The 22,131-nt window shown below is 41.8% G+C and overlaps 1 protein-coding gene and 1 pseudogene across 3 annotated transcripts in view; one reads left to right on the top strand and one right to left on the bottom strand.

The window, feature by feature from the left end:
• Positions 1-22,131, top strand: part of LOC110536342 (ephrin-A5-like) — a 197,516-nt gene that overhangs the window by 51,475 nt on the left and 123,910 nt on the right. The window lies entirely within an intron of this gene.
• LOC149979850 (uncharacterized) lies at positions 15,178-16,805 on the bottom strand (annotated as a pseudogene).

Here is a 22,131-nt window from a genome sequence, read left to right as displayed (position 1 = left end):
TCTGTACCATCACCATTCATATATTTTTATGTACATATTCTTTATCTCTTTACACTTGTTTGTATAAGGTAGTAGTTTTGGAATTGTTTGTTAGATTACTCGTTGGTTATTACTGCATTGTCGGAACTAGAAAGCACAAGCATTTCGCTACACTCGCATTAACATCTGCTAACCATGTGTATGTGACAAATACAATTTTATTTGATTTGTGTAATTCTAATCATGCAATCTATTTTAATTCCAGGTAGAAGGCAACAAAATAGGAAAAGGGGGTTGAATACTTTCGCAAGCCACTGTAGCTAGCAAGCTAGCCAACGATAGCCAGTTAGCTTGGGTGCTTTACTGTTGCTGTTAGGTCAGAATGCTCAAATCAACCCTACTCATTGGCCAGCGCATGCAGTGTGTGCTGTGAACGCTCCGAGAGTGAAACGCTCAGAATTTACAAACAGACAATCTGACAACACTCCAAGGTTACGAATACCCAGAAAACAGTCTGGCAATCCAGATAAAATTTACGAACACACCCGTTGTATAAACCGGCCTTTAGTCTTGAAATCTTTGCTTGTTTAGTTCATAGCCTCATACGTGAACCCTTAAAGAGATGGTTGGGGCTAAAGCTTAAGAGTGTGTGAACAATGCTTAATGATTGTAGACAAAGAAGAGCTCTCCAGTATGTGTACCAAAATATTAAATGGCCAATATTATGAATACAATATATGAATACAATATTTTTGGAGAATATTGACTAAAACATGTGCCATTAATGACGGAGTTGACAACAGATACACAAAACAGACCTATTTTTGTCTCTAAAGTTCCAAACAATAATTTGTAAAATATGGAAAATAATTCATTTCAAAATCCCCAATAAAAACAATCATTCTATCAGATTTGTCATCAGTCTGACAGAATTTGGGTTTTACAGAGTTGACAAAAAGCATATTTTTCTTCTTCATTCAAGTGGTATACACAGTAGCCATTTTGTTTTTCAGTTGATTTATGACTCTATAACCTAATTAAATGTAACATATTTGAAGCAAAATTCATATTCTATTTTAATCAGGAAGATGGAGTTGAAAGTCTACGGTTGTGACCATGATGATTCCAATATTGTTTGTCTAAACCTATTAAAATTAGAGAACATTGCAGACCATGAGTGGTCTTATTGCACTACATGTGATGAGGACATGAACAGGGGGTCCTTATGGTATAGTTGACCCTGCTCATTCCTGATTCATTTGGGATTTTAGACCAATCTGATGGAGTTAACAATCGCCTCACACATCTTTTAGGAATTCAAGTTTTGAAATATAAATATTATTCAAAGTCGCAGAGGGCTATTGCAAGATTTCATTTTTAGATGTAAAGTTCCCTGTTTTGAGGACCTATGTGGTTCTGAAACCGATTCCGACTGACATTTTCACTTATAAATTGATATGTGGACATCATATATCGAAAGGCTTGCATTGAGCGGTAGCCCTGATTTTCACAGACACCACTTGAAGCTGGGATGTCTCTCCTACCATTTAATTTGTTCTTCTGACTGTCCATAAACTCCTGGCTGAACCCTATGTCACAGCCACTAACAACGCATATGCCTAGAATCCTTACATCATAATGCAGCAGGACACAGTGGTTTCATCACAGTAGCACATTCAGAGATCGATTTATAGCCATTCATCTAAAATAACGCATAGATTTTAAACAAAAAACACTTTCTTGAAAAAAATAAGCAAGGGAAGTGCTGCTAAGGTACACAATAGTAGGTTTTGGTAGACAGAAGGTGCTCTTTGGTAAAAGGGGTAAATTGGTCATCAAAATGTATCTGATAATATCATTAATTTAAATGCTTTTATTTCTATGGCATGTTCAAAAAACACTTTCTGTTTGACATAGACAGACACAATTACTAGGATATGAAAGGCGAGTTCCTAACAAGTTCAGGAAGCCAAGCTAGAGCTCTGTGAGATGTTCACATCAAAGGGTGCAAACATTTAGATCAAGAGAGACCTTTTCTCTAACAATAAATACACACATATGTATTTTTCAGTTATTAGGAAGGTAAAATCTCATAGTTAGTAATTTCATAAATGGACTATACTTTGAACAGATATAAGTGATTTGAAGCATTATTCATACAGTTTTGTTGAATAGGATATACATCATATAAAATCTTTCATATTTTCATATTTTATCATATTTGTATTGTGTACTTATGCTTGTGTCCTCAAAAGTGATTACACCTCCGCAATTTATAACTCTTTTTACCAGAAAGGTGCGATGTTAACCTTTCTTGGAGTGTTCAGCATTACTGTTACTGTTTAGTTACTTTTGGGGATTACGAGATTACATTTTTGATTACATTTAAGAGGTTAATATCCATTATTACCATTTTTTTAAATGTGTATTAAAACATTTAACACTTTTTTGAGAGTTTTAAATTGTGATCCTTTGCTGCGGACATGGGCATTTCCAGGCGTAGAGCCGACAAGGACATTAATAATATTGAAAGTATTTAGAAAATTCCTAAATCAAATATTTTTCCTTATAAAATGTACATTTAGGGGAATTTTAAGTTTCGATTCCGGACAAGGATTCCCTGACCTAATTTCCTGCTATTCTACACGTTTTGCCATGAGGCTGAGAGAAAATGTTTCCTATAATTCACAAAATATATTTACTGGCTTATGATGCTATCCGGGGGGTCAGTGGAGCCAGTGAGCAGATTCCTTCACCACAGAGAGCTTTTAATTCAAACAGACTGTCTCTCCTCTTCAAGTCAGATATGATGAAGTAGTCGCATCCTCTTCTGAAATGATGATGAGATCAATCATATTAAACAGCCATTTGGATTCAGGATGATTTTCTGCAGCACAGAAGGAGCTGGAAGCCTGTTAAAGAAGATGGACAGGTGAATTTCCACTAAGTTGCTGGAGGACAGATGATGGTGGATGTGGCTAAAAGAGTAGACAGCTTCAAAATGTGCCCTAATTTATCTGCTACTGGTGCTAGGTTTTGAATCAGCACTAATGCTAATGAAGACACACACTGCTTTACTTTACTACATTCAGGGAAGAGAGTATTGTGGGTGTGCATGCGCATGCGCTCCTAGGTGTGGGTGTGGTGTGTGTGTGTGTGTGTATATGTTTGTGCAGGACAGTTGTGGTTAACAATGCAGAGCCAGGCATGTTGTCACTCAGAAACACTCCCTCTATCATTGGTGAAGAAGAAAGGGCACAGCTTTGTGCTCAGAAACACAATTTGACACTCCCCTGGAATAATATACTGTATGCTGTGTGAGACAGACCTTTAGCATGCTGCATGGTTTTAGAGAGGAATGGGATGATTCAGCTGGAAAAAGAGCCAGCTTTGGCTACAGATTTCAGCACACAATGACAAGTTGTCTTCTTTATTCAATCTCTGCACAATGAATTCACAGAGGGCAGTTATTTCAATGTACAATATTTGTTTACGTATAGATGTTTCTTTCTTTCAAATGTTTAAGCTTTAGCTTGAACTGGCTCTATTTGATCCTGGTGCTGCATGCCTTTTTCCCATTAAAGGTCTAATGTGGACATTTTTATCTCAATATCAAATAATTTCTGGGTGAATAATTAAGTACCTTACTGTGATCGTTTTCAATAAAAATTGTGAAATTCTTGCTAGAACTGTCTGGGAGGGGTCTGAGTGGGCTGTTAATGGCAGAGAGGTTTGGAACTCTCTTTCTTAATGGTCTATTAACTAATTTAATGCCTGGGATGTCACCAGGCAGGCAAAAACGCCATCCCAACAAAACAGGCTGAAATTTCAGGCAGTCTTTTCAAACAGCTCTTGCACTAAATGTGAATTATCATAATTGTCACAATTTCACAATATTATTCCAACCTCATGGTGTGAACATAAATATAAAACACATGAATGCCACGTTTTTGACTGCGCTGGGCCTTTAATGTTTCAGCTATTAGAAAATCCTCAATTTGCAGGGAAATTGGACCATTTCATCTCAGCATTCATTGAAATAAGGGAGTGTAGACAAGGGAAGGATGGGAGGACGTACTTTAAAACACGTCCATTAACAGTGTCTTTGAAGACAGTCTAAGCCCATCACAATCATTTCACTGCAAACAAATGGAGACATGGTCAACTGTACTGCATGAAGAAGTTGTATGTCAAAGTAGAGAGTAACATACTGTTACAGGCTCTCATTTACACTGTACTCTTAAGACTCAGTTATTAGGGCATAGACCAGGGGTATTCAACCTATGAGGTCTGGAGTATTGTTGATTTTCTGTTCTAGTGATAATTCATTTCACCCACCTGGTGTTCCAGGTCACAATCAGTCCCTGATTAGAGAGGAAGAATTAGAAAAAGCAGTGGAATTGGCCTCTACGTCCAGAGTTGAATTTGAGGGGCATATACTGTACTCTTTTACACTGTAAAATCATGTCTGAATACATCTCTCTCTCTCTATTTTCCTTTAAATTCCACATTTTGCTGTTAAAGTTTCTATATTTGAGTCAACACTTATTAACCCCAGTTTGAAAGCCAGTCTATTCACGAGAGAGAAAAAGGCTGGGAGAGAAAAGAGGAGGAGGGATGGAGGGTGAATGAAGACGCGATGGAGAGGTGGAGGAGCGAAAGAGTAAAGGTCTAATCTGAAGCCATCTGGAGAAATGTTTAGGTCAGGGGTTGGCTAGTACAGGTCACGTCCCTCATGTAAACTTTACACATTCTTTAATCTCTTAATGGTAAATCATATTCATACCACTGACGACTGGCTGTGTGGGTGTACGTGTGTACTTACAGTATGTGCATGTGTGTGTCTGTATGTGTTTTCACACTACTGCTTTATCACATTCATGAGGTTTGGCCATGTAAGTGGGGGCCCAAAGGGTCATGCAGGGCGAAAGCTTATTGTAAGACCTTAATAAAGAAAAGAGATTGTGCCATTGTGGTTGAGAATGTGTTTCTGTGCAACTGGATTGGGCGCCTGACCTGCTCTCCCTCGGTGGGGGGGTATAAGTCCATGAGAATGTGTGAAATCTGAGGGTGAGGACCTGGATAAGGAGAAGGAAGGGAGAGAAAAGGGAGGGAGAGAGTGAAAAAGAGAACGGTCCTGAGGTGCAGTGTGTGAGAGGGTTATTGTGGTGTAGAAGAGTTTGACCTCTTGTGTTAACAGGAGTAAAGGAGTATACCCCCCTGCTGTTTAACTAAGAGCTGGGGCTCGTAGGCTGCCTACCTCAGTTATGTGTTTCTGTGTGTGTGTGTGTGTGTGTGTGTGTGTGTGTGTGTGTGTGTGTGTGTGTTTGTTTGTTTGTGTGTGACTGTGTGTCTGTGTTTATCTCTGTGTACGTGTGTGTCTGTCTATGTGTGTTTGTGTGTGACTGTGTGTCTGTGTTTATCTCTGTGTACGTGTGTGTCTGTTTGAGTGTGTGTGTGTGTTTGTCTTTGTGTGTGTGTGTGTGTGTTTGTGTGTGTGTGTGTCTGTGTTTGTGTCTGTGTCTGTGTCTGTGTTTGTGTGTGACTGTGTGTCTGTGTTTATCTCTGTGTACGTGTGTGTCTGTCTATGTGTGTGTCTGTTTGAGTGTGTGTGTGTGTGTGTGTCTGTGTGTGAGTCTGTGTGTGTGCATGCGTGAGAGAGAGAGAGAGAGAGAGAGAGAGAGAGTGTTTATATGAGTAATAGTCTGTAGGTGGACAGCTTTACCTCACTCTAAGATGAAACAGAGAGAAGTAAAGAAAATGATCTAAGTGGGCTACACAACTATCTGGCCATTTCTATCCATGGTTAGAGATCAACAAAGACTCTCTCCTTCTTCTCTCTACCTCTCTTCTCTCTCTACTGCTCTCCTTCTCTCTCTACCTCTCTTCTCTCTCTACCGCTCTCCTTCTTTTCTCTACCTATCTTCTTCTTTCTTCCTCTCTTCTCTCTCTACCCCTCTTCTTATTTTCTCTACCTCTCTTCTCATTTTCTCTACCTCACTCTTTTCTCTACCTCTCTTCTTCTCCTCTCTACTTCTCTTCAATCAAATCAATCACATTTATTTCTAAAGCCCTTTTTACATTAGCAGATGTCACAAAGTGCTACACAGAAACCCAGCCTAAAACCCCAAACAGCAAGCAATGCAAATGTAGAAGCACAGTGGCTAGGAAAAACTCCCTAGAATGGCAGGAAGCTTGGAAGCAACCTAGAGGGGAACCAGTCTCTGAGGGGTGGCCAGTCCTCTTCTTGCTGTGCCAGGTGGAGATTATAAGAGTACATGGCCAATTACGGCCAGATTGTTCTTCAAGATGTTCAAACGTTCATAGATGACCAGCAGGGTCAAATAATAATCAGTGGTTATCGAGGGTGCAACAGGTCAGAACCTTAGGAGTAAATGTCAGTTGGCTTTTCATAGCTGAGCATTCAGATGTTGAGACAACAGGTGCGGTAGAGAGAGAGAGTGTTGAAAACAGCAGGTCCGGGACAAGGTACTACCTCCAGTGAACATGTTAGTGTTCCCTAGTCACAGGCAGAACAGTTGAAACTGGAGCAGCAGCACGACCAGGTGGACTGGGGACAACCAGGAGTCATCAGGCCAGGTAGTCCTGAGGCATGATTCTAGGTCTCAGATCCTCCGGGAGGGGAGGGAGAGAGGGAAAGAAGATTAAAGGGAGCATACTTAAATTCAAACAGGACACCAGATAAAACAGAAGAATTACACAAGATATAACAGACTGACCCTAGCCTCACGGCACATAGGCTATTGCTGCATAGATACTGGAGGCTGAGACAGGGGTAGGTCGGGGGACACTGTGGCCCCATCTGACGATTCCCCCAGACAGGCCCAACCAGGCAGGATATAACCCCACCCGCTTTGCCAAAGAACAGCCCCTCACACAGCTAGATAGATATCAACAGACCACCAACTTACTACCCTGAGACAAGGCTGAATATAGCCCACCGCACGAGCCCGAGGGGATGCAAAACCAGACAGGAAAATCACGTCTGTGACTTAACCCACTCAAGTGACGCACCTCTCCTACGGACGGCATGGAAGAGCCCTAGCAAGCCAGTGACTCAGCCCAGTAATATGGTTAGAGGCAGAGAATCCCAGTGGAGAGAGGAGCCGGCCAGGCAGAGACAGCAAGGGCGGTTCGTCGCTCCAGTCGCTCCAGTGCCTTGCCGTTCACCTTCGCACCCCTGGGACAAACTACACTCAATCATAGGACCTAGTGAAAAGATGAGTCTTCAGTAATGACTTAAAGGTTGAGACCGAGTCTTTGTCTCTCACATGGATACGCAGACCATTCCATAAAAATGGAGCTCTATAGGAGAAAGCCCTGTCTCCAGCTGGGCTCGATTCATTTTGCTTTCGTGACGTTGTATTGGTTAATGTGACGACTGCTGCTCATCAAATGATTAACGGTTTATAATTACATGATTTAGTGAATCAGGTAATTATTAACTCATTAACCTGGGGCACCTTGGTAAAGTTTGGTTTTACTGAGTTCCATTTACCAAATTAACTCAAAGAATATCAGAATATCTTTTTTTACAAAAGTCGTTAATTAGTCAATTTCCTTTACAATCTCATTCTGAACGTAGCATAATCCTGGAATCTGAAAAAACCTGAGTCCCACCAATGAGTCTGTACCACACCAATTGTGTTGATTATTTATTTACTTACAAGCTATAATGGTAATATAAGATACACATATAGTTGAAGTCGGAAGTGTACATATACCTTAACCAAATACATTTACATTTTTTACAATTCCTGAAATTTTTTCCTAGTAAAAATTCCCTGTTTAGGTCAGTTAGGATCACCACTTTATTTTAAGAATGTGAAATGTCAGAATATTAGTAGAGAGTGATTTATTTCAGATTTGCATTTCTTGGGTGCATTTTGGCCCAGCTGGTGTAACTGAGTCAGGTTTGTAGGCCTCCTTGCTCACACACGCCTTTTCAGTTCTGCCCACACATTTTCTATGGGATTGAGTTCAGATCTTTGCCATTCCAATACCTTGACTTTGTTTTCCTTAAGCCATAACTTTGGAAGTATGCTTCGGGTCATTGTCCATTTGGAAGACCCATTTGCGACCAAGACTCAACTGATGTCTTGAGATGTTGCTTCAATATGTCCACATAATTTTCCTCCTCTTGATGCAATCTATTTTGTGAAGTGCACCAGTCCCTCCTGCAGCAAAGCATCCCCACAACATGATGCTGCCACCCCTGTGCTTCACCGTTGGACTGGTGTTCTCCGTCTTGCAAGCCTCCCCCTTTTTCCTCCAAACATAACGATGGTCATTATGGCCAAACAGTTATATTTTTGTTTCATCAGACCAGAGGACATTTTTCTAACAAGTCCGATCTTTGTCCCATGTTCAGTTGCAAACCATAGTCTGACTTTTTTATGGTGGTTTTGGAGCAGTGGCTTCTTCCTTGCTGAGCGGCCTTTGAGGTTATGTTGATATAGGACTTATTTTACTGTGGATATAGATACTTTTGTTTGTACCTATTTCCTCCAGCATCTTCACAAGGTCCTTTGCTGTTGTTTTGGGATTTATTTGCAGTTTTCGCCCCAAAGAACATTTGTCTCTTTATGCCAGCAGCATACCACCCTGCACACCACTGCTGGCTTGCTTCTGAAGCTAAGCAGGGTTGGTCTTGGTCAGTCCCTGAATGGGAGACCAGATGCTGCTGGAAGTGGTGTTGGACGGCCAGTAGGAGGCACTCTTTCCTCTGGTCTAAAAAAATATCCCAATTCCCCAGGGCAGTGATTGGGGACATTGCCCTGTGTAGGGTGCCATCTTTCGGTTGGGATGTTAAACGGGTGTCCTGACTCTCTGAGGTCATTAAAGATCCCATGGCACTTATTGTAAGAGTAGGGGTGTTAACCCTGGTGTCCTGGCTAAATTCCCAATCTGACCCTCAAAACCATCATGGTCAGCTAATAATCCCCAGTTTACAATTGGCTCATTCATCCCCCTCCTCTCCCCTGTAACTCTTCCCCAGGTCGTTGCTGCAAATGAGAACGTGTTCTCAGTCAACTTACCTGATAAAATAAATAAAAGGAGACAGAACGCGTCTCCATCCTGCGCGGTATGACGGCTGTGTGGTCCCATGGTGTTTATACTTGCATACTATTGTTTGTACAGAGGAACGTGGTACCTTCAGGCATTTGGAAATTGCTCCCAAAGATGAACCAGACTTGTTTTCTGAGGTCTTGGCTGAATTTTTTTTACTTTTCCCATGATGTCAGTCAAGCAAAGAGGCACTGAGTTTGAAGGTAGGCCTTGAAATACATCCACAGGTAAACCTCCAATTGACTCAAATTATGTCAATTAGCCCATCAGAAGTTTCTAAAGTCATGACATGATTTTCTGGAATTTTCCAAGCTGTTCAAAGGCACATTCAACTTAGTATATGTGAACTTCTGACCCAATTGCATTGTGATACAGTGAATTATAAGTGAAATAATCTGTCTGTAAACAATTGTTGGAAATATTACTTGTATCATGCAAAAAGTAGATGTCCTAACCGATTTGCCAAAACTATAACTTGCTAACCTCTCTAGGGTATATGGGACGCTAGCATCTTGTGAATCCAACCATGGTGTCAGATTTCAAAAATGCTTTACGGCGAAAGCATACCTTACGATTATTTGAGAACAAAGCCCAGCAGACAAATCATTACAAACCGTAACCAGCCAAGTAGAAGTGTTACACAAGTCTGAAATAGAAATAAAATTAATCACTTACCTTTGTTGATCTTCATATGGTTGCAAAAGAAGACATTCATTTATTCAACAAATGTTATTTTTGTTCATAAAGTCTCTCTTTATATCCAAAGACCTCAGTTTTGTTTGCGCGTTTTCTTCGGTAATACACAGGCTCAAAGGCAGTCACAACAGGCAGACAAAAAAAATCTAAATTGGATCCGTAAAGTTCATAGTAACATGCCGAACAATGTTGAAGCTATGGGGCACTATTTTTATGTTTTGAAAAATAACGTTCCCAAAGTAAACAGCCTATTTCTCAGGACCAGATGCTAGAATATGCATATAATTGACATATTAGGATAGGAAACACTCTAAAGTTTCCAAAACAGTCAAAATATTGTCTGTGAGTATAACAGAACTGATATTGCAGGCGAAACCCTGAGAAAAATCAAACCAGGAAGTGGCTTCTATTTTGAAAACTACATGTTCCATACCCTCCCTTTGCTCCATTTAAAGGGAAATAACCAGATTCCCTTTCCTATCACTTCCTCAAGGTGTCAACAGTCTTCAGACATAGATTCAGACTTTTATTTTAAAAAATGAGCCAGAAAGATAACATTGCGTCAGGTGGTCACATGAGTTTTGCTCGCACAACAGAGTTCGGACAGCCATTGCCTTTTCCTCTCCTACTGATAAAGACATTTGCGGTTGATATATTATTGATTATATATTTTAAAAACAACCTGAGGATTGATTATAAAAAACGTTTGACATGTTTCTGTGGATATAACGGATATTATTTGGAATTTCCTTCTGCGTTGCCGTGACCGCTCTTTCCTGTGGATTTCTGAACATAACTCGTCAAAAAAGCGGAGGTATTTTGGATATAAAATAATCTTTATGGAACAAAAGGAACATTTATTATGTAACTGGGAGTCTCGTGAGTGAAAACATCCCAAGATCATCAAAGGTAAGCAATTAATTTGATTGCTTTTCTGATTTTCGTGACCAAGCTACTTAATGCTAAGTGTACATAATGTTTTGTCGGGCGATCGATAAACTTACACAAACGCTTGGATTGCTTTCGCTGTAAAACTAAAAAATCTGAGACTACAGGTGGATTAACAAAAGGCTAAACTGTGTTTTGCAATATTGCACTTGTGATTTCATGAATATAAATATTTGTAGTATTATTATGTGAATGTTGCGCTATGCTATTCAACGGTTGTTGATGACAGTTATCCCGCTAAAGGGATGGGTAGCGTCAAGACGTTAACAGTTTTGGAAACTTTAGAGTGTTTTGTATCCAAATCTACGAACTATATGCATATCCTATCTTCTGGGCCTGAGTAAAAGCCAGTTTAATTTGGGCATGCTTTTCATCCGAAATTCCAACTGCTGCCCCCTACCCTAGAGAAGTTAACGAGACACTTGTGGAGTGGTTGAAAAACAAGCTTTAATTACTCCAACCTAAGTGTATGTAAACCTCCGACTTCAACTGTACAGAGATACACAGTCTAGGCTATTGTTTAGAACTTTGTACAATGAAACAGGTCCCTAGTGGACCAACACAAGATGGGGATTTCAAAAGAGAGAGAGTAAACGAGGTAAAAATACACTTGGGTGCATTTGTCAGATATGCTTATTTTAACCCTAACCTTGCCCGAACTGCCACCCTTATAGGTCAGAATATAATTATGTAATTACGTGTTGAAGGTCTCCGATGTGGGTCTCTGCATGGACCGTTTCGACTTCTCAGATGTGTTGGGGAATAATCAGAATTAGTTGGGTAACATAGATAAGATGTTTTATTTTCATGATATGCTTATGAGTTATTTCTCATAAGAATGTATTTTGTTGTACTATAGTGGCGGCCATTGGCAGTTATCTGTTCTATGTCAAGACTAAGTTGCATGGGCCGCAGAGAGGGGAGAGGTCAAGGTGTCATCATGTGTAAACATATCTTTTGCTCCACTGTGTCTGTGTGCCAGTCACTCCCTACTTTTCCCATCGGGGAGAGGAGGATGGCAGTGTCTGGAATCATTCTATGCTCCCCGTGAGCTTGTCCAGGATTGGTTGTATTTAGAATTGGTTGTATCTAAATGACAATTTGATATATTTACCTGTTGATATGGAGGTTTGGTTTATGGTTCTGGGTTTGAGTAAAGAGACAAAGCTGAACGATTTATTATGTCTATGCTGTCTGACTATGTGTGTTTTTTGCTATTAAAGGATCTCAGCTGCAATGTGTAGAGGGCTCTCAGAGAATTCATTGATAGACACTGAATTGATCTGAGAGTCACAGGGTTGTGATAGAGCTCATATAATTAAAGATGGACTTTGATAACTAACTCTGACTTGTGTGTGGTTTGCACTCATGATTTGGTAAATAGAGGAAATTTCCACGACAGATGACGCACCTCACTGGTGTAACTCTCTGGTTGTCCTCAATATGTCAGTGTCTTTTGTCTAAGTGGTCTGTTTCCCCATCCTTGTTCAGAAGTGGGCGTTTCCGCCTTTCAGGGCAATTCTCTGGGCGTACCAAGTGTCGAGGCAAGGTCTGGATTTTACTCAGATCCAATTTAGTCAACTAACTTCACATTTCATCTTTACAAAACCATTATCTTGATCTGGACATTTTACACACAACGTACAATGTGCAAATCAAGCATATACTAGGACAACTATTAAAGTTACAATCTTTTTGTTATAATGTCGTCCTTTAACTTTTAATAACATAACAAAAACAACATTCATTTTCATATTCCATCCATCGTCATTACCACCATTGTGGCTGATGAAACCTATTCTCCCAATTAGCTTTTCTGCATCACTTTAGGACAGAAAGTTTCAGATTTTTACAATGTTACGAAGATGGAAAAAAGCTGTCCTTGAAATATTCTTGAAATGTTCGTCAAAAGAGAGATCACAGTCCAGAATAACACCGAGGTCTTTCACAGTTTTATTTGAGATGACTGTACAACCAGCAAGATTAATTGTCAGATCCAACAGAAGATCTCTTTGTTTCTTGGGACCTAGAAATAGCATCTCTGTTTTGTCTGAGTTTAAAAGTAGAACATTGTCTGCCATCCACTTCCTTATATCTGAAACACAGGCTTCCAGGGTATTACATTTTGTGGCTTCACCAAAATATTGGTGTCGTCCGCATAGCAGTGAATGTTGACATTCTGTTTCCCGAATGACATCACCAAGATATATATATATATATATATAGTGAAAACTATAGTGCTCTTAAAACGGAACCTTGAGGATCATCAAAACGTACAATTGATTTGTTAGAGGACAAACCATCCACAGAGACTAACTGATGTCTTTCCGACAGATAAGATCTAACCCAGGCCAGAACTTGTCCATGTAGACCAATTAGGTTTTCTAATCTCTCTAAAAGAATGTGGTGATCGATGGTGTCAAAAGCAGCACTAAGGTCTAGGAGCACGAGGACCGATGCAGAGCCTTGGTCTGATGCCATTAAAAGGCAGTTTACCACCTTCATGAGTGCTGTCTCAGTGCTATGATGGGGTGTAAAACCAGATTGAAGCGTTTTGTATACATTATTTGTCTTCAGGAAGGCTGTGAGTTAATGAAGTCAAGCCAGATTCTTATTTACAATGACGGGCTGCCCCGGTCAATCCCAGACGACACTGGGCCAATTGTGCGTCGCCCTATGGGACTCCCAATCATGGCCAGATGTGATGCAGCCTGGATTCAAACCAGGGTCTGCAGTGACACCTTTTGCAATGAGATACAGTGCCTTAGACAACTGCGCCACTCAGGAGCCCCTGGGAGTTGCTGCACAACAGCTTTACATTTTTGGGGGAGGAATGGGAGATTCGAAATAAAGGCCGATAGTTTTTTACATTTTACGGGTCAAGGTTTGAATTTTTCAAGAGTGTGTTTATTACTTGCACTTTTTTATAGAGTTTGGTACACATCCGGTGGATAGGGAGCCATTTATTATGTTCAACATAGGAGAGCCAAACACAGGAAGTAGCTTTTTCAGTAGTTTAGTTGGAATAAGGCCCAGTATGCAGCTTGAAGGTTTAGAGGCCATGACTATTTTCATGAATGTGTCAAGATATACAGGATTAAAAAACTTGAGTGTCTGCATTGATCCTAGGTCCTTGCAGTTCTGTACAGACTCAGGACAACTGAGCTTTGAAGAAATATGCAGTTTCAAAGAGGAGTCCGTCATTTGCTTTCTAACAATCATGATCTTTTCATTGAAAAGGTTAATGAATTAATCACTGTGGAAATGGAAGCTATCTTCTCTTGTTGAATGCTGCTTTTTAGTTAGCTTTGCGACAGTATCAAATATACATGTTGGATTGTTCTTATTCTCCTCAATTAGGTTGGAAAAATGGCATGATCGAGCAGCAGTGAGGGCTCTTCGATACTGCACAATACTTCTTTCCAAGCTTGTCGGAAGACTTCCTGTTTGGTGGAGCGCTATTTCTGTTCCAATTTTCTGGAAGCTTGCTTCAAGGCTTGGGTATTTTCTGTATATCAGGGAGAACATTTATTGTGACAAATGTTATTTGTTTTTATGGGTGCGACTGCATATAGTGTACTACACAAGGTTAAAGTTAGACACTCAGTTAGGTGGTTAACCAATTTACTCCGATATCCTTGGGTAGGTGGAGGGAGTCTGGAAGGGCGTCTAGGAATCTTTGTGTTGTTCGAGAATCTATTGCACAGCTTTTGATGATCCTTGGTTGGGGTCTGAGCAGCTTATTTGTTGTGATTGTAAACATAAGATGGTGGTCCAACAAAACTAGACCAGGGTATGGACTAAACTAGATCTAGGGTATGGACTAAACTAGATCCAGGGTATGACTGTGGCAATGAGTAGGTCCGGAGACATGTTGGACAAAACCCACTGAGTCGATGATGGCTCCGAAAGCATTTTGTAGTGGATCTGTGGACTTTTCCATGTGAATATTAAAGTCACAAAAAATGTGAAAATGATCTGCCATGACTACAAGGTCCGATAGGAATTCCGGGAACTCAGTGAGGAACGCTGTATATGGCCCAGGAGACCTGTAAACAGCTATAAAATGTGATTGAGTAGGCTGCATGGATTTCATGACTAAAAGCTCAAAAGTCGAAAACTCAGTCTTTTTTGTTTTTGTAAATTGAAATTTCCTGTCAAAATTGTTAGCAACACCTCCACCTTTGCGGGATTGCATGGGATATGGTCACTAGTGTAACCAGGAGGAGGCCTGATTTAGCACAGTAAATTCATCAGGCTTGAGCCATGATTTAGGCAGGCCAATCACATCAAGATTTTGATCAGTGATTGGTATATTGACTATGAATGCCTTGGAAGTGAGGAATCTAACATTAACCTGTTAAGGATATGGCAGACATATGCCCCCTTTGGAGAGATTGGGTACCCCTAGTAAACTGAAAAAAAAATCTGTCAAAAATTGCTAATATATGCAACCCTATTTTGAGATGTGAGATATCACAATCTCTTTCAATAATGACATGAATGGAGGAGGTCTTTATTCCAGTGAGATTGCTAAGGCGAATACAGCCATGTTTTGTTTTGCTCAACCTAGATCAAGGCACAGACACGGCCTCAATGGGGATAGCTGAGCTGACTACACTGACTGTGCTAGTGGCAGACCCCACTAAGCTGGCAGGCTGGCTAACAGCCTGCTGCCTGGCCTGCACCCTATCTCATTGTGGAGCTAGATGAGTTAGAGCCCTGTCTATGTTCATAAATAAGATGAGAGCACTCCTCCAGCTAGGATGGAGTCCGTCACTCCTCAGCAGTCCAGACTTTTTCCTGTTTGAGGGGGAGTCCCAGAAAGAGGGACAATTATCTACTCATTCTAGATTTTGGGAGGGGCTGAAAACAGCTTTCAACCAGTGATTGAGTTGTGAGACACTGCTATAGAGCTCATCACTCCCCCTAACTGGGAGGGGGCCCGAGACAATTACTCGATGCCGACACATCTTTCTAGCTGATTTGCATGCTGAAGCTATGTTGCGCTTGGTGACATCTGACTGTTTCATCCTAACACTGTTGATGTCGTCGTGGGTAACATTATCCCTATACTCTCTACACTCACCAGTTTTAGCCTCAGCCAGCAAGCACCCTCTTCAGATTAGCCTTCACGTCAGTAGCACTGCAGCCTGGTAAACAGTGTATGATCACTGGATGATTCTTTTTAAGTCTAATATTGCGGGTAATGGAGTCGCCAATGACTAGGGTTTTCAATTTGTCCGAGCTAATGGTGGGAGGCTTCGGCGGCTCAGACCCTGTAATGAGTGGAGGAGAGACCTGAGAAGGCTAGGCCTCTGACTCTGACTCGCTGCTTAATGGGGAGAACCGGTTGAAAGTTTCTGTCGGCTGAATGAGCGACACCTGTTGAGAATGCCGACAGCATTTCTTTCCAGAAGCCTTGATAAAATTGTCCGGCTGTGGGAACTGTGCGGTAGGATGTATACTACTAACTGTACTTACTGGTGGCACAGACACTGTTTCCTCCTTTCCTAAACTTAAATTGCCCTGCCTAACGATTGCACCTGAAGCTGTGCTTGCAGCACGGCTATCCTCACCATAAGGTGATAGTTCTCCTGTATATTATGAGAATAGCAACTGCAATTAGATGGCATAGTGTTAATGTTACTACTTAGCTTTTTCGGCTGGTGGAGGTCCTGTAGAACCATGTCCAGAAAAGCGTCCGGAGTGAAAAAGTTGCATGAAAAAAGTTAAGACGTTAGTAAATGTATTAAAAGTAAAAACTGTTACGTTTGGAAGTTAGCCAGTTAGCAACAAAAGGCACAACAGCACAGATACAAGTCCAGAAGTTGAGGGCAGAGCAATGAGGGCGGAAAGAAAGAGAGAGGGAGTGTACCGCTCTTCTTCTTCTCTCTACCTCTCTCCTTCTCTGTCATTTACTAGCTCTTTTACAGCCCTCTAACCCCCCCTCTCTCTTTCGTAATTTCCTTCGCTCTGTCACTTAATTTCACTCTGTCCCCTCTTTAACTTCTATCTCCTCTCTCTGTCCTCTCTCTGTATTTCCTCCCAGGGGTCCTAAAATTTACCTCTTTCCTCCTCCTTGTCTCAAACAGCCCACGGAACTTCAGACAGAGAGCCCAGGGCTGGGGTGGGGTTAACCCTGGCATGGGTGTACACTCTGGAGGCCTAAACCCAGGGGTTCAGCACAAAGAGAGAGATGATGGAGTAGGGAGAGATAAGAGGGAGAGAGAGAGGGAGCGAGGGAGGGAGGGAGGGAGGGAGGGAGAAAAGAAAGAAGAGAGGTGAAGAACAAGATGAAGGAGAGAGAGAGAGAGAGAGAGCGAGAGCAAGGGAGAGGGATAAGAGAAAGATGATATGCGAAGATGAAGAGAGAGAGAGAGCAAAAGAGAGAAAAAGAGAGAGGGAGAGAGAGAGAGAGAGAGAAAGAGACACCTGTCGGTCCACTATGCAAATGTTTTTTCTACGTCAAAGCATTACAGAACAGGGAGAATCAGCTAATTGTCAACAGAGAACAGGTTTGGAGAGGTGATCTGGCAGCATCACCTGGATCTTTAAACATAAAGCAAACACTCTGACACACCTGAACCAACCTTCAGAGAGGGGTATGAAGAGAAGGGAAAAAAAGGTTGTAGTTTCGAACGTGTAACAGAAGAGATCTCTAATGAAAGCTGTGTGTGTGAGTGTGTGTGTGTGTGTGTGTGTGTGTGTGTGTGTAGATCAGTTCAGCCACAAAGTCATCATCCTCTGGCCCAAAGCCGACCGTTGTCTAGCTCCATTTTCCATCAAAAGGGCCCGTACAAGTTGCCTTACATCCTTCTTCAAACTCTTTGTGATGCAAAATCTTCATGCCGAGCACATCTCTGTAAAAGGTGGCCGCTTTGATTCTGTTACCCACTTTGAAAACCAAATGCAAGGCTTGCCTCAAAGCCAATATAATCCAAGTGAGTTTTGCTATGTGCTATACTTATATATCACACTCAGTTTGCTTACATTGATTATAGATCCTTGCAATTGACTGCTATATTGAAAAGAGAAAGGAAAAACTGAAGAAACAGCAGATAAACAAGACATAGAGAAAATAACATCCTATCCTATCATTGTTTTAATTTTCTCTTCACCTTAACACGTTTCTCACTACCTTTTGCTGCCGTAACATCAGTAACCAATTTCCTCAAGTGGAAACGCTTCTTCACCCTCAACTGATCTAACCCCACCGTCTTCTGTAACATCACAGCTGACCTCACAAACGTATCAACATCAAAGAAATCTGCCATATGGCAATCAATTTGTCTGATCCCGAAACCCATTTACCTCCTCTAGATTGTAAATAGATTTGTCACCAGCTGCTATCGTATCAAAAGAGATATCCATATCCTTCTCCTGATCTTCCTCAACTGAGGCTCCTGACTCCGCTCAGCTACATCCCTCTCAACACTCCCCACTTGAACCCCATCACTCGTACCGGGCATCTCCTCCAGTACATGGGAGACTAACCCCACCTGAACCCCCTCCTGTACCCTCTTACTCATAGTGGACATCTCCTCCACTGCCTGGGAGACTAGTTCCACCTGAACCCCCTCCTGTACCCCATCACTCGTACTGGGCGTCTCCTCACCAGTCTGGGGAAATTCATCCTTACCTCCTGCAACAATATTTTTCTGCTGCATAACAGATGCTGTCTTCCCCTCTGGTACCATCTGCATCTCAGTACCCTCAACATGGACAAATTGTTCCTCAGCAACAGGTGCTTGTGGCTGCTCTACCACGGCCCGCCTCTCCCTACATCAGTGGGCCCAGGTGTTACAAGGACCACCCGCACCCCTCCCTCTGCCTTCTCCCTTTCCGGGCAAGCATGTCGCTTATGGCCACACTCAAAACACCGTTGACTACCTGTACTAGCATAAGCCATATACAGTCTGTTGTCTTACTTGACTTTAAAAGATAACTCCAAAGTCTGCTTCGGTGAGTCCAAAAACATAAACACCTGTTGCCAAAACGTCATAACCTGTTTCAGAGCCGGATGTTTGAAATTACATAACCTGTTTCAGAGCCGGATGTTTGAAATGACATAACCTGTTTCAGAGCCGGATGTTTGAAATGACATAACCTGTTTCAGAGCCAGATGTTTGAAATTACATAACCTGTTTCAGAGCCGGGTGTTTGAAATGACATAACCTGTTTCAGAGCCGGGTGTTTGAAATGACATAACCTGTTTCAGAGCCGGGTGTTTGAAATGACATAACCTGTTTCAGAGCCGGGTGTTTGAAATGACATAACCTGTTTCAGAGCCGGATGTTTGAAATGACATAACCTGTTTCAGAGCCGGATGTTTGAAATGTCATAACCTGTTTCAGAGCTGGTTGTTTGAAATGACATAACCTGTTTCAGAGCCGGATGTTTGAAATGACATAACCTGTTTCAGAGCTGGTTGTTTGAAATGACATAACCTGTTTCAGAGCTGGTTGTTTGAATTGACATAACCTGTTTCAGAGCCGGGTGTTTTAAATTACATAACCTGTTTCAGAGCTGGTTGTTTGAATTGACATAACCTGTTTCAGAGCCGGGTGTTTTAAATTACATAACCTGTTTCAGAGACGGGTGTTTGAAACGACATAACCTGTTTCAGATCCGGGTGTTTGAAACCCAACGGGACAATCTTAATTGAACTTGTAAACTTCCCAACCCGCAATAACTTGCGCTCCAATACTTCATTGGGAATAAACGGCAGTACATTCGAAATATTTACCCTTGTTGACGGAGAAAAAAGAGGCGTAACTTGAATAAACATTCCTTTAAGAATTACACCATGCTCAACCATCTGATCAACAAGACACTCTTCTTTAAGAAGTACACCATGCACAACCATACGATCAACCAGACGCTCTTCTTTAAGAAGTACACCATGCACAACCATACGATCAACCAGACGCTCTTCTTTAAGAAGTACTCATGCTCAACCATCTGATCAACAAGACACTCTTCTTTAAGAAAAACCACCACCGCTTTATTCATCCGCGATGCATAAGCAACATTCTCATATCTGACCTTCTCTCCTACGGCGACCAGAAACTCCTCCACAGTGACAGTGGCTTCAGTAACACACCTAAAGCCGTGGCATAGGGACAGGGACGGTGTCCCCATGTGGGTCGCCATCCACAACAAAAAAACAGGGCAATTCCAACAAGAAATACAGTATGATTAATTATACCAAAAATATAACTAATGATAACCTTAATAATGCATAGAAAAAGGCAAACCATCAATAAGGGAGAGGTGGAGGGAGAGGGCTTTCACAACCCTCCAGTTGAAGCCCCAAAGAAACCGGTGTCACAATTACCCACAAGACACTGCAGCCTTTCAGGGCACAAATTGATTTGGTATGTTTGCCAACAAAACCCAAGCATCAAAGTTCCCATGGTGTGACTGTTTGGACGTGGGCCTAAGTCCAGTGTATCCAACAACACTCAGATGGCTGGAGCAGTATTATGTATGCTAATTGTTTTCTGCTTAATATGCTACATCAGTCAAGACTAATTATGACAATCACCCCTAGATCTTACAGTGCCCGTCAACACCTTGGCTCTCTCTCTCTCTCTCTCTCTCTCTCTCTCTCTCTCTCTCTCTCTCTCTCTCTCTCTCTCTCTCTCTCTCTCTCTCTCTCTCTCTCTCTCTCTCTCTCTCTCTCTCTCTCTCTCTCTCTCTCTCTCTCTCTCTCTCTCTCTCTCTCTCTCACACACTTCTTTCTAGTTCAATCAGACATAACAACATTGTTTGGTGAAAGAGTGATAAACAGAGAGAGTGAGAGAGTAAAATAGAGCTAAAATGCATCATATGCGGGCCACAAAGCCATGTTTGTTGTTCTATGAGGATAATTAAATTATATCAAATAGCTAGTCGTCCCTGTTGTGATTATTTCACAGAAATACCAATGTCGGCATTCAGGGAATCTTCATCTGCTTCATAAGACATTATTATTTCTGTTCCAGAATGAGAGGTTTTCAAGTGGTCTATTGCTCAGCCCTGAGTGAGGACAGGAGAGAACTTGAGTATCTCTGTTTACAGAAAAGTAAGGGTTAGGGTAAGTAAGGTCAAAACAATAGATAAACAACTTTGTTACCAGTATATCTTCGGTGAGGAGGTAAACTTCACTAATAATTCACTTGTTCTTCTCCACCCTGGTGTACTAAAGTAACTTGAAAGTCAGTGAACACACCCATTCAAACACTACATACACAAGCACTTCTTGACAACAGGAACTATTTTTAGCAGTAGTTGTGTAACCCCCAGGTTCTTGTCAAGTGGCTGGGACTGGGGCCCTTTGGCTTGTGGGGTTTGTTAGTGGACTCCTAGCCTGTCCATCTGTATTGTGTTAGCGAACAATCCCGTGAATGCTGCAAGTTAATCACATTTGGACACATAATGGCTGCCACTTCACAGAGAGTCCCTTCGCTGAGGTGCAACTGGAGGACCAGAGGGGTCAGTCACACACAAAATGGAAGACTGACAGAAGTACCAGGGAAACACTCAGATCTAACCCTTAGTTGAATTGAGGAACATGGCTGACATTTTTCTATTGCTCCCCCTTTCTCTTTAACTCTTGTTGAACCCCTAGTTGAAAGAAGGACAATGCTGTCGCTTTTTGTCTCATTCCACCACTAATTTATCTTGCTGGCATTCTTGCAGTGATGGCAGCGGTAGAGATTGGTGTGTGTGTGTGTGTGTGAGACAGAGTGAGGGTTTCTAACTGAGCTATGCATTCAGAGGTCAGCTAGAAGAACCAGCTGGGTTGTCTGCCCTTAGAAGCACACTGAATAAGGGAATAGGAGGCATATGATGGAGGGAAGAAGAGGGGAGGATGAAGGAGTGAGAAGAGTACAGGATGTAGAGACTAGTGATTAAAAGAGAAAGAGAGAAGTAATCCCGTCTGAAGTGATAGCACGCATGGCTCTGTTCAGTATGCATCCCAAGCACCGGGCTGTGTGGGGCAGAAACAGACCATTGTCCCTCTTAACGTCTCTGTAGAGAGGAGAGTGGGGTGATGTGGAGAGGAGAGGGGTGATGCTCCGTGACCCAAGGGAACCCGCATACACCCACCACAAGCAGGGCTTTTGTCCCAGGACCCCTCTCTCTGACACCAATGTTCAAGCCCCCTAGACCCCTATCCCCCCATCCACTGAAACGTGACAAGGTCAGAGTTCAAACACTGTTAGGGGCCCACAGCTGTCTAAAATGACAGCGGGACATGGGGAGGGGTTGAGGTGGTGCGTGGAGTATGGTGAGCAAGTGACATCATGTACATGTGACCTAGATCAATATGATAATGATACAGTCAATTATCATAATTTCTATCCCAATGAATTTACAATGAAGGCATATATTCAGTACACTCAGTGGCCCCTGCAGTAATCATGGTGT

The sequence above is a fragment of the Oncorhynchus mykiss genome, chromosome 11 (assembly GCF_057628025.1).
Source record: "Oncorhynchus mykiss isolate SJ-2025 chromosome 11, ASM5762802v1, whole genome shotgun sequence".
NCBI lineage: Eukaryota > Metazoa > Chordata > Actinopteri > Salmoniformes > Salmonidae > Oncorhynchus > Oncorhynchus mykiss.
This window is presented reverse-complemented; position numbering and strand designations above follow the sequence as displayed.